Source organism: Pinus tabuliformis, chromosome 3_2 (genome assembly GCF_031772625.1).
Source record: "Pinus tabuliformis cultivar Carrire ecotype Pingquan chromosome 3_2, CPIR1, whole genome shotgun sequence".
Taxonomy (NCBI): Eukaryota; Viridiplantae; Streptophyta; class Pinopsida; order Pinales; family Pinaceae; genus Pinus; species Pinus tabuliformis.
The window spans coordinates 837,957,638-837,975,325 of record NC_142302.1 but is presented as its reverse complement, the minus strand read 5'-3'; the positions used below and the strand labels follow the sequence as shown (position 1 = coordinate 837,975,325).

Genomic DNA, 17,688 nt, shown 5'->3' with positions numbered 1-17,688 from the left:
CAGATCTTGAAGAAATATGGCATGGAAGATTCTGAACCAGTATGTACCCTTATCGTAACAGGATGCAGCCTCAGCGCAAATGATGAATCAACAGTAGTACATCAACCAAGCTATAGATCCATGATTGGTAGTCTACTCTATCTAATAGGTACCCAACCAGACATCATGCATGTAGTGGGAATAGTTGTAAGATTCCAAGAAAATCCAAAGGAATCACACCTGCAGGCAGTCAAAAGGATCTTCAAATATCTTCAAGGAACTCAGAATTTTGGCTTATGGTATCCTAGGGACACAAATCTTACACTTCATGCATACACTAATGCAGATTGGGCAGGAAGCGTGGATGATAGAAAAATCACTAGTGGTGGTGCATTCTATATGGGTTCCAGATTAGTGTCTTGGTTCAACAAGAAACAAAGTTCAATTGCATTATCTAGAGCTGAAGCAGAATATGTGGATGCTGCATCTTGTTGCACACAACTCCTTTGGATGATGCAAACATTGCAAGACATTCAGATCACATGTACTCCACCCATCTCCATTCTATGTGATAATACAAGTGCAATCAGTATTTCGAAGAATCCAGTCATGCATTCCAAGACCAAGCACATACCTATCAAATATCATTTTCTCTAGGAACAAGTGCTTGAACAAAAGGTCAAATTGGAGTATGTTCCCTCCAAGGAACAAGTTGCTGATATATTCACCAAACCACTACCCAAAGAGACATTTGAATACCTTAGACAGAAGCTGGGAGTAGTTGATGCGTCATCTTGCTGTTGACACTTATCTGTTTTAGAGAACAGTGGTTGTACGCGAGTTTCATTAAGCATATCCGCGTACATACACCGGTTTCTATGGATACAGCCACGTATATGTTGGTTTGAAGAATATCAGTGGGCCAGACTCAGGATGAAAAGAGTTTGATATGGGTCTAACAGTGATCATCTGGCACAGGTTCAAGGGGAGCATATACTTCTAATAATGCATTATCATTGTTGGCATTACCTTAGAAGATCTTGGTACAATTTCATAGTTGTTTTTTATTCAAGTGGAACAGGTGCAGAGGGAGATCATGGTTGCTAGTCTGGATGGTGATTGACAGATGTTGCTGATGACTATCATAGTCTTGTTTTAGATATTTTGTCTCTATGTTATGTATAACTTTTATTATCAAGGTCATGTAACGACCTAGTTTGTTTCCCCACTATGCCTGGGATGGATGATGTAATGTTCTTGTTTTATCATGTATAAACTATTAGTATATCCCCACTTGGTTGGGTGGATGAGTCAATCTTGGTATATCCCCACATGGTTGGGAGATGGATGTATGTATGAGTCTTTGGTGATAGGAAGGTCAGTTATGATGTATAGAGTCATGTTCTTCTTGTAGAACATATTCTTGTAGACCTTGCTTATAGTCAGGGGGAGCATGAACAACACACTTCAGCATTTCAGAGAATTCAACATGTACTCAGGGGGAGCATAACCCCTTGCCCTTGATGACAAAGGGGGAGAGTGACTTGGGGTTGCCATCAAGTCCAATGGGGGAGATTGTTGGCATTATGACACAATTTTGGCGCTATGACACAGGTGTTGTCCTTGATGGCAACTCACTCAGATGACAGATCACAGCTCAGGATCACAGAATGAAGGAAAAAGAGGTATACGTAGGTTCCCCTTGACCAAACTGCGTATACACGCAGATTCGGAGACCAAAAGGTGCGTATACGTATACACACACTTTCACGCAAAGAAAAGTGTGTACATGTTGGAAAACTTGGTTTTGGTCCATGGTATTTGGTCCTTGGTATTTTGACCCATGGTATTGGTCCAAGGTATCTTGTCCGAAGTATTGACCCTAGGTATTTGGTCCAAGGTATTGATTCTAAAGTGGTTTTGGACCATGGTATTAAGTAAGGCCTAAGACTATAAAAGTAGGAGGAGATCATTAGGAAAAGGCACTCAAGCATTGAATATCTAATGAAGAGCGAGATCTAGAATACTGGTCATTGGGTTATGATGCATAGTTGGATCCGAAACAAGGAGGAACCTGAGTGCTTGAAGAAGGATAAGTTCTATTGATGGGTCAAGATCTTAAGGCTTGAAGAGAAGTATCTTTGTGTGGTTTTTGATCTTTTATCTAAAGAATTGGCGCATGTCGTAATCTGTAAATCTGATGATCTGGGTATAATTGATGTCTGAATAGCTGTAAAGGTTAAATCATCTTTTACAGATCTGTACGTAGGTTCATTATAGCAAAGGTGCATATACACGCTGGTTCGATATTTCAAAATAGCGTATACGCAGGTTTGCCTTCACATAATAGTGTATGAACGCAGGTTTGACACATTGAAGTAGCGTACGTCTCATAAAATATGTTTTAGCTACTTCTGTTTGTTGTTGCAATGTTTTGCGTTCTGGATTGGGTTCTGGTTACTGTTACTGTGTTCTGGTTACAACATTCAGAACAATGATTGTTTGATTCAGTTTTGGTTGGTGCAAAGGAGATTGGTTGATGCAGATATATTTGATGTTTGATTGATGTTTTTTATGGATCCAGTCTGAAAATTTATGAAACGTGGTCCCTGGAAGAAAAGAGAAGGTTGTAGCCTTCTGTAGGTCAGCACCTACGTACTAGTAAACACATTAGCTAGTACAAGAGCTAAGGGGGTTGTAGCTCCCTTCCAGGAAAAGCTGGAGAACGAGAGAAGGTTGTAGCCTTCTGCAGGTAGAAGCCTGCGTACTGGTATAAGGCTGCACCAGTACAAAATTTGTAAAAGAAGTTTCTTATTAAAGAAAGATAGAGATGATTGCAGCAGGTGGTTTTCACCCACATTGGGTTTCCACCTTATATCTTGTGTTCATGTGTGTGATTGCCTATTTTGTTTACTGCATCTGATTACTAGTTATATGGTTCTGATACACAGATTAAAGATCAACTAACTAAATTATAAGTTTGCAAGGTATACCCTGGTTGCTCTAAGCACAGTTGCGTATACATGCAGGTTTCATTAACAGAAGTAGCGTATATAAATTTGTTTATGGAAATGAAATATTGTTAAATTGCTAATACTGATTCACCCCCCCTCTCAGTATTATTTCCAACAATATATATATATATATATATATATATATATATATATATATATATATATATATATATATATATATATAATCTAGAGGTGTGGTAAATAAATAAAATATATTTTTATATTTAGTCCATAAACCTCTTTCTATTTATGAAGGCTCAAAAAAAAGATTTATTTAGGTGAAGTCGATGGGCCAAATGCCATATTTATAAAAGAGGTATGATAAATTAATAAAAATATAAATAAATGAGAGGTATGGTAAATAAATAAAATATTTTTTTATATTTACCCCATAAGTCATGTTATATTTAAGTACACTCAAAAAAGAGGTTTTATTTAGGTGAAGCTTATGGCCCAAATACCATGGGCCAAATTATTATTAATACCATGCGAAAAAACATTATTAACTCTAATATTAGTATTAATAAAAATAAAGATGGAACATGGTATTGACCCATGGTATTGAGAAACAATGGTATTGACCCATGGTATTCAACTGGAATGTAGCCTTTTTAAAGGGGGAATTAAACTAGAATCAATATGTAGCATTTTTCAATTATATGCTAGACTAAAATTATAACTTTTTGCAGCAATGTAATTTCCTACTGCATTACATGCTTGCAAATTACGACCAATGACATTACACCAATTTTTTTTTTTTAAATTAGTTCATGAAAGAATTTTTTTTACAAACATATATACAACCAACTTTAAAAACAATTAGGCCAAATAACCTACAACAATATTACCTAATATTGTCAAACTTAATTAGAAAAAAAAAGGGAAAATCAACAAGGCACCTAGATAACAAATAAGATACTAAAATTGATCATAAGTAAATATTAATAATCTCCACACTCTACAATTAGATTTTGAATTAAGAAAAACATGTAAATGGATGGAAATACATGAATAATCATATAGATGCATTTAATTTTTTTTTATTTTTTTACTATGAAAATAGACTTTTTTTTAATAAAATAATATTCATTGTAATAAAGAAATTGGTGTTTTATAAAGGAAAAGCATATTTTCCCTCAAAATTTAGTAAAATATTTTTCATCGTCAATATAATAATTTTATACATATGCAAGTGATGTAACTCATGAATCCATGTAATAGGTTGTCACATACCCCGGTAACCTCGCATGTAAAAGTAGGGAGTTAGAACTTTTTTATACAATTACCACAAGTAATTAATCAACTCACAACTCCACAAATCATCACTAACCATTAGATATACTATTCATTAGCACATCAAGTAAATTGCCATCAAATACAGTAAATTTCATAACCATTGCATAACCTTTAACCATCTCTATAATAGCAAAAACTGTCTCATGAATCCATGCATCCATTTCTTGATATCCTTAACCATGTTAGATAATCATGTACTAAGACGATATGGTTGTCAGATCAAATAAAGAACCATCATCGTTAAGGACCCATCATTATCAACAGACACATAAGGCAATCACATCAATCACACCATAGAACACGGATATACCCTGGACACCCCGTAGGGTGAAAACCAGCAAACGTTTAATCTTATTATTAAATGCTCGTGAGGGTTTTCACCCCTCACTCAATGGTTTGTAAGGGATTCCATCCCTTAACCATTGTCTTAAAATCTTTACAATGAATTATCACTAATCTGTCACATAACTAGCTAAAAGCTAATACAATTTACATGTAATCTTTTATTCACATACCACCACATGCAACATTCCTTGTGGCATAATTGTTCTAGCAATGGACAATACTGCAGCTTGACTCCATCTGCATGGAAGAAAAATCCTTTTTTCTGCCATAATGTTAAACATCACTTTCCTTGGCACCATCTGCCATCGTTTCCTGTCAATGCAGTCATCAACAATCTTGGCAACAAGATTAGTTACAATATTATTCAAACAATAATCAACATCTACTGTCAATGCAGTCATCAGCAATCTTGGCAACAAGATTAGTTACAATAATATTCAAACAATAATCAACATCTACTGTCAATGCAGTCATCAGCAATCTTGGCAACAAGATTAGTTACAATAATATTCAAACAATAATCAACATCTAAAGAGATCCTTTAACATCTACTCAAATGCATGAGTACGCATAACATACTAGCAAACTAGCATATATATATATATACCCAAATAATATTGTTTGACCTCCACAATGTTTACTAATGCATAACTCTCTTTAAGAGTTCTAACTCGTTAGCTCATGTAAACCAAGGAAAGAACCAAGACCAGGTTCCTATTTTCCAAGATAAATCTTCGTAAATAACAGCCATAATGATAATCTTTCACCGCATGCATTATCATGTGTTTTCTTCACCAAGAAAATACATCAAATAATCATTTCTATCTGCATGCATTAAGAAATTCTCTACTAAGAAAACATATAATTCAAACATTCTTTTACTGCGCATAAACAAAGAGTGCTACAGGAGGTCAACTTATCTCTCTTTCCTTCGATATCTTCGTCGCCATAGCGCATGCTGAGGTCTTGTTAACTTGCATATCTGAACTCAAGTCTGCAGACCCGGAAAAATCGTTGAAAGAAATGTTGAGAAAACAAGATTCTGAAGCTGAGCAAGAGCAGATAAATTTCCAGAGAGCAAATTGTGGGAATGATCTAAAGATGCCAATTTAGTAAGACCGGAAAATTGTGCCGGAATGGAGCCGGAAAGATTGTTCCAGCTCAAATTCAATGCAATTTCCAGCGCTTGCATTTTTCCCATTTCTGGAGGAATTTGCCCTGAAAATCGATTTAAGCTCAAGTCTAGTAACTGCAAATTGGTACACCGGCTGATCTCCCATCGTATAGCACCAGACAGAGCATTTGCATTCAAAGTAAGCTTAGTCAGGGCAACCAGATTTCCAAGATTTGCCGGAATCAGCCTGGTCAATTCATTAGCAGAAAAATCAACGACTTGCAAACCATGCAAGAACCCAAGAGCCCTCAAAAGTTCACCGCCTAGTCGATTTCCCTGAAGATCCAGCATTTGAAGCTGAGAACATCCTCCAATCTCTGTAGGAATAGAACCAGAAAACTGATTCATTGCAAGGTCCAGAAAAACAAGATTCTCCAGCTTTCCAATCTCTCTAGGAATCTGATTCAACAACCTATTATTCCCAAGCCGCAAGCGCGACAGAGTCACACAGTTTCCAATCTCCGGTGGCAAAGCTCTGGTGAGCTCCTTCAACAGAAGCCGCCCCTTTGTCAGATTCCTTATTTCAAATAAACTCGGCGGAATGCTTTCAAGTTAACCGAATTGTTTTCTTGCCCACCTATCCTAAGATTCTTCTTTTCAAATAAACTCGGCAGAATGCTTTCAAGTTAACCGAATTGTTTTCTTGCCCACCTATCCCTAAATCCTCGCAGTATTTCTTGCCGTCACCATCACAAGAGATCAGCTATATCTTTCTTGAAGGGTGCGGTGGTTGGAGGGTAAGTTATGCAAAGCTTCTTCCATTATCTAAGCTTTTACGTAATTCAAGAATCAGTTTTTGTAACTGATATGTAACTTTTATTTATCTATTTACCATGAGTCATTACATACTCCCCCTCTTAGTAGGAACACCGTCCTCGGTGTTCATCTCTCGTTGGGAACTTGAGATTTGCTCATGGTATAACCATCTAAACCACACAAAAGATGATCATTCCTCTTTAAAATCCAAGATTTCATTGCAATAAATGACAATACCCGAAATAGTAATGATATAATCATAAGGAATATCATTAGTTAGGAGCATCAATAGTCCTAAGCATTTGTAATTGCAAAAATATGCAACTTTTAATCGCCACCACTTGGCCCTTATTCATTCATGATAACAATTCTCTGTGTCAACTTACCATTACTTACCATCTATTTTGAAAACCAGGAATACTTTCATGTAAGTATTTCAATAGTGGTTGGAAACTCTTCATTCCTCCACGGTGAGTAATTCCTGTAATATATGACTAACAACTTCAATCACATTAGTCACTATATTTCGATTCAAATGAGATACTTTTGACTAGCAATCATTTGTGCAATGTTAGATGCTTTCTAAATCACGGTACTTTTACAAGTACTTAAAGAGCACTAACACTAATCATCAAATGATAAATCACTGCTCACGTGCACACTGCATGAATTCTTACTAAAGACATCCGCAAAGTACTTCTAAAAGTACCAAAAGAGCACCTAGCTCTCTAATCATCAAAACAGTCAATCACTGCATCAAGCAAAAACTGTCTTAGCTCCCACTAAGATGTTCACAAAATTAATAATACAATAAAGGAATTAAATTTTCCAATAACTCCTTATTGAACACTAAGCTCATTTCTTGTTAAATGTGCATAACATATTTTACACAACTATATGTAAAATTCATCTTCAACATATCATATAGCTGATTCGTTCATTTCTTTAGCTATGAGAACCATAACAGGCTAAGAATTCCCAACCCATGGGAACTGGTTTCCACAACCAAATCGAGTCATTTTCACATCCAGACAGTTTCTTTGATAGAGACCTTACCAGGTCTAACATGGAATTCCACTGGCCAACCAGCTCAAGAATTCCAGGGAGAGTAAATCTGGGCAGACAAGTACCATCAACCCCTCCGGGCAGGTAGCTGCCCTCAACCCAAGGCATTCCAGCCTTTCACAATCCGGGCAGACAAGTACCATCAACCCCTCCGGGCAGGTAGCTGTCATCAACCCAAGGCATTCAAGCCTTCACAATCCGGGCAGACAAGTACCATCAACCCCTCCGGCAGGTAACTGTCATCAACCCAACTATCCGCAACTGTCTGGCATATTAAATTTCTCTTTTATTACTCTTCCTCAAAGTAATTTACACAATGAACCATATAATCATTATCATTAGCACAACAAACATGCATGTATATCATGCATTTACACTTAACCCCCAACATGGGTCCACAACATCAAGATTGATGGGAAACATATCCATCATACACGTTGTATGCATGCAAATTTCTAAACAACATAATTCATGCATATCATCATTCTTTCTCATTTAAGATTGCAATTCACATTGCAATAATTTATGTGATGAATTTTCTTGTTGCCATTAAGCTACCACTACTTAATCCCATCAGCAACGTTAGTTATAAATATGCATCAGTTAACACATATTCCATTTCCAAGAATGTTACTGCATACAATATTGTCATGTATAAAAGCATATGCAATATTCATTAATGCATAAATGTCAACAACAGTTGAGTTAATAATCTAAACATTTCCAGTTTTGCCATAGTCTGTTGTTCCAATTCAAATCATCATTAATGGAGTATTATCTTACGTTTACTATGGCAGTCATGCATCGTTAGTATAATTAAACATATACAAGAACATAATTCTTGTCACAATGACTAATCTTTGTGCATACCATTGCTTATCATACAAGCCCTTCTTTAATGTATGCAACACTTATTCCCTTCACTAAAAGACTATCATCATTTCATACAACAAACCACATACCTCTTTCTTAAGGAAATCATTTTAATCCCCATTTCTCTATCTTCTGATGTGAGGATTTCTCAAGATTCCCTTTCAGAAATTATTAAAGATATCTATCTTTAGGCATAAAAATAAAGATACAAAAACAAGGTTTACTTATCCTTTATGCATCAAAATCAAGCAATCAACACAGCTCATCCAACAGGACAATCTCTCCAAGAGATTATTATCTTCAAGGAAGCTAACATGACCACTTCCTCTAAGTACACACAGACTCGTAATTCCATAGTCACAATAGCTACCAATATGCAACATGTGTTCTCCTAACACAATTACCTTACTTCAATGCACATAGTTCTTTTCATGAAACAAGTAAGGATTTTGGTTCTTGTATGAACACTATTCTAATGTGTCTTTAAGGAAAGAAGCTCTATTTTTATTTTCAAGAAAATTCTCATAAAATCCTGCATCTTCATACATGAAGTATGCATACTCTTAGGATGAGACTACACTTATGTATATATGTAATATACTCTTTCCTCAAGAAATTAGAGATGAATATCTATGTGCCTAGAAGCACATTCTTAGTTATCTTTTATCATGCATGTAATGCATAATCATTCACTAGAACTTAGAAACTAACTAGAATCATAATGCAATTAGCATATATATATATATATATATATATATATATATATATGTATATATATATATATATATATATATATATATATATATATATATATATATATGTATATATATATATATATATATATATATATATATGTATATATATATATATATATATATATATATATATATATATATATATATATATATATATATATATATTCTAAGAAGCTTTTATCAAATAAAGATACATATTTTAATTCAAGAAAACTTGGCCACCTTCCATGCTATGTCCTTAGGACATTTATATGCCTCATCCTCTTTTCTCAAGAAGATACTTTGGCTATATTTAGCAAGGATTTTATTCCAAGAAAAACAACAAGAGACAAACATTTCTCTCACAAGACTCACATGTAGTCCTACTAGGAGGAACTACCTATTCTCTTACCAAGAAGCATATAAAATAACCAATTCTTTTACCGCAAGTATTATCATATTTTCTCTACCAAGAAAACATATAAACAATCAATCTTTAACTGCATGCCTTAACCCATTTTCTTTACCAAGAAAATCTATAAAAGAACCATTCTTTTATTGCATGCATTCAAATACTTTCTCTACTTATGCAATTAGAAGCATAATCTCCTAAGTGTCACACACGCACCAGAGTTACCACTTGATGCTAGATGCAACAACTATCATAACTCTACTATGTGACCATTTCAAAATAACGAGTTCAAGGAGACATTACGAAAATCATTAACCTCAACACACTATAGTTATCATTTTCCAACTCCTTAAGCATGGTCAAAGGAATACTCATATGCACATCGAGCGCTATCAAGTCATCCCAAGACTTAGAGTCTTCTGCAAGATTCTAACACTCAAAACTTGCTTTATCTGGTCATCACCAGACTTAGCGATTCTTTTTCCCATCTCCGTTTGTCCCTACAGCACGGTCTTTTCCTTCTCCTTGCTTCCTTTTCCTTTGGAAGCATCCATGGTTGGGGAAGGTAGTTAATGTTTACTGACAGCTATATTAACACAGGTAGTCTATTTATGAATAATTATCACATGTAATTATACCACAAGTGGGTCCTAGAAATGTTACCCACTGAACATGCCTCTACAATTAACTTCTCCCTGGAATGCAACATGCATAAAAAATCCATCATTCCCATAGTAGAGATAAATTCAACCATCATTAAATCGAGGCTCCAATGGTTTTTATCTCCCAACAAGTAATGATTAACATAAGCACATACCATGCTAATGGATTTCAATTCATTACAGGGTAATCATCATTAAATCTATTAAGACATAAGCATATACTATTCATCATGCATTCTCATGGTGAATAAAATTAAGAATTCTTCTCATGAACAACTGGACTATAGCACAGAGAGAGTAAAAACCTTCATACACACATTCCATGCATGTGACATCAATCAACCTTCACTTATTTTTGAATTGTAATAATCTTAAGTCTGATTGAATTAATGCATATAAGTTCTATGGGTTAGTCATACAACACTAACCAATCTCAACTACCATTCGTCTTCATGCATCCATGACAAGACTGAATCAAAAGTTAGTTATGACAATCAAGTCTCACTGCTTGACTCATTGCATGTTTCCAATATCTAAAGTGGTTCTTCTAATGTCCTTTTTAAAACAAATTTTCATCCTATTCAAGGATGTTCCCCTAATTTATATTCATGCATTGGCTCATTAAGTTTTGTTCATTGTAACTTCAGTTTTGTTCATTAAATGCATCATTGTTATTACCGTATTTGCAAATCCAACTTGGTAGTTGATTGTCACTTCCCTTAATGAGTGGTCAATATTGTTCTTAAGTGTAATGAGTGTTCAATTTTGTTTGTAAGTGTGAAAAAAGTTTCATTGTCTTTTATCCTCATCAGGAATCCAACGTTATGAACGTAGTTATGCAACAACTTATTACTTACTTTTCAAAGAAGTTATAAACATGACTCACACCTATCATGCCAAAAGTAGTGTACGACATAAATGAATATGCGAATGATTAAACTCATACCCGGGTTACTGCCTACTAATGGCGTACCTCGATATCCTTTCCGATTACCAATTCCCAAAGGCGCCAGTACTGCAACCTTTAGCTCTGATACCACTTGGCACATACCCCGGTAACCTCGCATGTAAAAGTAGGGAGTTAGAATTTTTTTATACAATTACCACAAGTAATTAATCAACTCACAACTCCACAAATCATCACTAACCATTAGATATACTATTCATTAGCACATCAAGTAAATTGCCATCAAATACAGTAAATTTCATAACCATTGCATAACCTTTAACCATCACTGTAATAGCAAAAACTGTCTCATGAATCCATGCATCCATTTCTTGATATCCTTAACCATGTTAGATAATCATGTACTAAGACATTATGGTTGTCACATCAAATAAAGAACCATCATCGTTAAGGACCCATCATTATCAACAGACACATAAGGCAATCACATCAATCACACCATAGAACACGGATATACCCTGGAAACCCCGTAGGGTGAAAACCAGCAAACATTTAATCTTATTATTAAACGCTCGTGAGGGTTTTCACCCCTCACTCAATGGTTTGTAAGGGATTCCATCCCTTAACCATTGTCTTAAAATCTTTACAATGAATTATCATTAAGCTGTCACATAACTAGCTAAAAGCTAATACAATTTACATGTAATCTTTTATTCACATACCGCCACATGCAACATTCCTTGTGGCATAATTGTTCTAGCAATGGACAATACTGCAGCTTGACTTCATCTGCATGGACGAAAAATCCTTTTTTCTGTCATAATGTTAAACATCACTTTCCTTGGCACCATCTGCCATCGTTTCCTGTCAATGCAGTCATCAACAATCTTGGCAACAAGATTAGTTACAATATTATTCAAACAATAATCAACATCTACTGTCAATGCAGTCATCAGCAATCTTGGCAACAAGATTAGTTACAATAATATTCAAACAATAATCAACATCTAATGTCAATGCAGTCATCAGCAATCTTGGCAACAAGATTAGTTACAATAATATTCAAACAATAATCAACATCTAAAGAGATCCTTTAACATCTACTCATATGCATGAGTACGCATAACATACTAGCTAACTAGCATATATATATACCCAAATAATATTGTTTGACCTCCACAATGTTTACTAATGCATAACTCTCTTTAAGAGTTCTAACTCGTTAGCTCATGTAAACCAAGGAAAGAACCAAGACCAGGTTCCTATTTTCCAAGATAAATCTTCGTAAATAACAGCCATAATGATAATCTTTCACCGCATGCATTATCATGTGTTTTCTTCACCAAGAAAATACATCAAATAATCATTTCTATTTGCATGCATTAACAAATTCTCTACTAAGAAAACATATAATTCAAACATTCTTTTACTGCGCATAAACAAAGAGTGCTACAGGAGGTCAACTTATCTCTCTTTCCTTCGATATCTTCGTCGCCATAGCGCATGCTGAGGTCTTGTTAACTTGCATATCTGACCTCAAGTCTACAGACCCGGAAAAATCATTGAAAGAAAGGTTGAGAAAACAAGATTCTGAAGCTGAGCAAGAGCAGATAAATTTCTAGAGAGCAAATTGTGGGAATGATCTAAAGATGCCAATTTAGTAAGACCGGAAAATTGTGCCAGAATGGAGCCGGAAAGATTGTTCCAGCTCAAATTCAATGCAATTTCCAGCGCTTGAATTTTTCCCATTTCTGGAGGAATTTGCCCTGAAAATCGATTTAAGCTCAAGTCTAGTAACTACAAATTGGTACACCAGCTGATCTCCCATCGTATAGCACCACACAGAGCATTTCCATTCAAAGTAAGCTTAGTCAGGGCAACCAGATTTCCAAGAGTTGCCAGAATCAGCCCGGTCAATTCATTAGTAGACAAATCAACGACTTGCAAACCGTGCAAGAACTCAAGAGCCCTTGGAAGTTCACCGCCTAGTCGATTTCCCTGAAGATCCAGCATTTGAAGCTGAGAACATCCTCCAATCTCTGCAGGAATAGAACCAGAAAACTGATTCATTGCAAGGTCCAGAAAAACAAGATTCTCCAGCTTTCCAATCTCTCTAGGAATCTGATTCAGCAACCTATTATTCCCAAGACGCAAGCGCGACAGAGTCAGACAGTTTCCAATCTCCGGTGGCAAAGCTCCGGTGAGCTCCTTCAACAGAAGCCGCCCCTTTGTCAGATTACTTATTTCAAATAAACTCGGCGGAATGCTTTCAAGTTAACCAAATTGTTTTCTTGCCCACCTCTCCTCAGATTCTTCTTTTCAAATAAACTCGGCGGAATGCTTTCAAGTTAACCGAATTGTTTTCTTGCCCACCTATCCCTAAAACCTCGCAATCCTTCTTTCCGTCACCATCCCAAGAGATCAACTATATCTTTCTTGAAGGGTGTGGTGGTTGGAGGGTAAGTTATCCAAAGCTTCTTCCATTATCTAAGCTTTTACGTAATTCAAGAATCAGTTTTTGTAACTGATATGTAACTTTTATTTATCTATTTACCATGAGTCATTACATAGGTAAATATTATTTTAGTAGGTAATTAGTTATGGAAATAGTTATCTATTCCAAAACTAAATCCTAGAGTGTTTTTACAAAAAATGATCAAGAGGATGGTGATGTGAGATCAAGGGGCAGTCTAAAATGGCTATGTCTGGTTAGGACCAGATAGCTGGTAAGCTTTAAAGTCTCTGAGAGAGATAACAAGAAATCTTGAGTAAGGAGTAGCATGTAAGGAGTAGCAAGGGTGGAATATTTACCAGAGTAGGTAATCTCCTGAGTAAGGAGTAGCATGTAAGGAGTAGCAAGGGGGGGAAGATTTACCAAAGTAGGTAATCTCACGACAGAGAGGAAATTAATGTGCAAATCTTATATCATATTAAGTTCTCGATAGCATAAATAGATAAGTACATAATTGTTTATATAAGTTGTACACTGAATCTAAGAATGGTAGCTAGGATATTGGCTAAAGTGTTAGAGAAATAATTGTCAATTATTGTGTAAAAGTATAGGTAATGTTTTCCTATTTCTGGAGTATGTATTTAGAGTCCTTTTGTATTTAATTGAAAAAATTCTTTTAAAGAATATTAGAGAATCTAAGGAAAAACCCTTACTACTTTTGCAAAAATAAATTGTATTAAGAATATCAGAATATTTAGTAAAGAAACTAGAATGACAAACCAATCTTGGGAAAGGATAGGAATTCCATTTAAAAAAACTATTACATTAACCAGTTAAGGTATATTTCTCTATATTGCATCTTATCTAACTTGGAACAACATTTAAAATCACCTATTATTAGAAACAACATTTAAAATCATCTATTAATCGAAAGAATGGTAAATGTTGATGGATGAAATAATCATGTATACATTGCGATCAACAAACATTAAATTGTTCTCGAATTATACACCATCAATCTTTTCATGCATAAGAACTATGTGGATGCAAAAAAAACATAAATTAATTCTGAATAGTCACAATGAAAAACAAGAAATTCAACAAGCTCACGAATTTAGTCATGTAAGAGAGAAGTAGCTACTTCTAGAAGTTTCATTGAAATACAAAAGGATTACAGTGTTAGAAAGGCATCGCATATTGTGGCATTATGAGCTCCAAAGGAAAATTTTAAACATTCTTTCTCGTAAGTCTAAAACAATGAGATTTTACCGAACGAGAGCTAAATATATGCAAAAATCGTTGGACTTTTCCAAGCCATATTACATCAAACAAAGTGTATAATAATCCCTCGGAAGAATTCGATGAAAGATAGCCCTCCACTTCGAAAAAGAGAGAACTCTGTGTTTAAATAAAAGCTCAGAAAAATAATCGAAAAAACCTAGCAGAGAAATATGAATATCTTCTCAATTATAAACTCGAGTTATATATTTAAGTGTTCCAATATAATATCAGGGATGGCGACCAGAGGGCCCCTTGCCAAAAAACCTCCATACTTGGCCGTAGCCATAGGCCTCCTTGCTTTACAAAAAGAGCACATACAAACTTCTGGAATCAAACACAAGAATAGCTATCAGAGGAGCCATGACTCCACTAGACTTGGAAAACCCATCTAGAGTTTTCTTTACAGCCTTTTCAGCTTATTGGCTTGTCTAAAACACCATTCTAGATAGAATTAGAGATATTTGTATTACCCGGAGTTGTTGGGAGACAATGAAACCAAAAGGAGGGTTTGCCTCAGTGCCAAGATGAATCTTCCGTCCCGAGAGCTAGACCTTTCACCATAATAGATAAATGGTATTAGTATCATGCAATAGAAATAGGAATCAGTAATAAGCATTCTAAACCCTAAAATACATGAACAATAATGCAGAAAGAAGATCTAAAAGCTTACCTTCGGAGAAGACATTCCAGGCTTGGCCTCCGTAGAACAAATTCCTGAGCATTGAAGTGGTTTCAGGTTCTTCAAGGTAGTCAGAGTTGTCGGAATGGAGTGGAAATAGTCCAGTGAACTCGGATAGCAGACAAAGACAACCATCGAGGGGCAGAGCAGAGCCAGAACTGCTTGGAAAGACCAAAGTGAAACAATGACAAGTTGAAACCTCACTACCAAGAAATGAAGGGACGATAACTTGAGGACCATTCGATCTAGCGGGCCAAGGTGAGTTGTTGATGGAGGAACCCCATCTAGAGGTTTAGGTGGGATAAGGATAGTGGGATTACCTCCAGGCAGCCACCCGGATCAAGATAGTCGAAGCAATAAATTCAACTACGTTTCCTGAGCAAGTTTCAAGGCTATGTCCTATGAATATTAATGCAAAGGCGAGCATCGTAACCATATGATTAATTCTACAGAATTATAAATATTGTAAAGTCAAATTTCACGTATTTATATTAAATCCACCACATTCATTATTCAATAATTCATAGCTTGTAAAGTCCCACCATTGCATATGTATAAATTCGATAATGTCAGTTATTATGATTGTTTAAAAGTCATACATAATGTTTAATCCATGTTTATGTTTTCGTTAAACTTATATATGTATTATGGGGTGAGTTAATATGTAAACAAAAATTATATATATTAAAGTTGATAGATAGACGTGTTACATATGGTATGAGAGTGCCAGGTTCCAAAATAGTTGTCGAAATGTAGTGGAAATGGTCCAATGAACCTGGATAGCAGACGAAGAAAACCATCGAAGAATAGAGCAGAGCAAGAACCGCTCAGAAAGACCAAAGTGAAACAATGAGAAGTTGAAACCTCACTACCGAGAAATGAAGGGATGATAACTTGAGGACCATTTGATCCAGTGGGCCAAGGTGAGTTGTTGGTGGAGGAACCCCATCTTGAGGGTTAGGTGGGATAAGGAAAGTTGGATTACCTCCAGGCAGCCACCCGGATCGAGACAACCAAAGCAATAAATTCACCTACGTTTCGTGAGCGAAGTTCAAGGCTATGGCCTATGAATATTAATGCAAAGGCCAACATCATACCCATAGGATTAATTATACAGAATTATAACCATTGTAAATGTTGGACACCTAATCCTCTAAGGGTTGGTGTGGAAGCTGAATAGTCTAAGGAAGTCCAAGAGACCTTGGAATATGAAACCAAAGGTCATATGAATGTACTATAAATGTATATCATTTGTTAATAATATATAATCTCTCATGCCTATCATTCATCTTCTGTTCCTTCCATGTATATGTTTAACATGGTACCAGAGCAGGCAATTGCTGGTCCTACTCCATCTTGAGCCATTATTTTCCTACGAATACTGACATATCATTTAGTTTTCCTTGAGCGCTTGTCATCCATGTGCTCTGTATATTCCCCCATGCAAAAATTCTCTTTCCATTATTCTCTGTCCAAGATTCTCTGCCCATCTGCTATGTCGATTATTTGCCTCTGAAGTTTATTCTGGGTGCATTGTAACCAATATGTTGATTGGAAGCATCACTACTATTTTCTGCATTGTGAGCCATTTTGTTCAAACTCTTAGTGCGTTAGTTCATTTACATTCAAGTCACCTACTATGGAAGTTGAAGTGACTTCTTTGAACTTTGATACGATGGTTCCATGTCAAGAGGAAATTGTTGTTGCATGCGGTGCATTAAATCTTTGTATGTTCAGATATAATGCTGGTATTTGATTTCTCGATCTCATTTTACTGTGTTCAACCTTGTGGTTCAGCAGTGAAGTGCGTAATGGTGAGGAATGGTATATGTTTTATAACTGTCATAACATTTTTATATAAACTATGGAGTATGCTCTGCATTAATTTCTACACAGTCGACTCCATATACAACACTTATAAGCTTTCTATTTTGCATATTCTAGTCAGAACAATGTGGTAGTCAGAATGTTGTGGTTATACAATGCTTTCTGTCTCCATACGTGGTTTTCGTAGCCCGCAGCAGAAGCGTGGTTTTGTTATATCTCTTTTCTGCATAGT

At 35.6% G+C, this 17,688-nt stretch overlaps 1 pseudogene; it reads right to left on the bottom strand.

Annotated features, from left to right (window-relative positions):
• Positions 1-5,603: 5,603 nt before the first annotated feature.
• LOC149183268 (uncharacterized) lies at positions 5,604-15,869 on the bottom strand (annotated as a pseudogene).
• Positions 15,870-17,688: the final 1,819 nt, after the last annotated feature.